We start from the raw sequence: 435 nt of genomic DNA, 5'->3' as shown, positions 1-435 counted from the left end.
TGTGATTCAATGAAACCATCAATTTGCAGTTGTTTGAGGGGATTTGAGCCTAAGAATAGAGAGGAATGGAATAGACAGAATTGGACAAGTGGATGTGTTAGGACTACCCCATTAGGGTGCCAAAAAGTAAACAACGGCAGTGAAGTAGGCAAAGAAGATGGGTTTTTGAAGCTAGAGATGACGAAGGTGCCAGCCTTTCCAGAGTGGTCATCTCCACTTGAAGAAACTTGCGAAGAACAATGCTTGAGAACCTGTTCATGTGTGGCTTATGCATATGATGTTGGCATTGGTTGTATGTTATGGAGAGGAAATTTAATTGACATACAGAAATTCCCCAGTCGGGGAGTGGATCTTTACATTCGTGTGCCATCTTCAGAACTTGGTAAATTGTTTGAAGTTCGACCAGATATTGTTAAATTGCTTCAATTATGTGCT

Source organism: Theobroma umbraticum, unplaced genomic scaffold (genome assembly GCF_002168275.2).
Source record: "Theobroma umbraticum cultivar Fairchild unplaced genomic scaffold, ASM216827v3 scaffold_67.0, whole genome shotgun sequence".
NCBI classification, from domain to species: domain Eukaryota; kingdom Viridiplantae; phylum Streptophyta; class Magnoliopsida; order Malvales; family Malvaceae; genus Theobroma; species Theobroma umbraticum.
The sequence above is the reverse complement of the archived record's forward strand: the minus strand, read 5'-3'. Positions refer to the sequence as shown.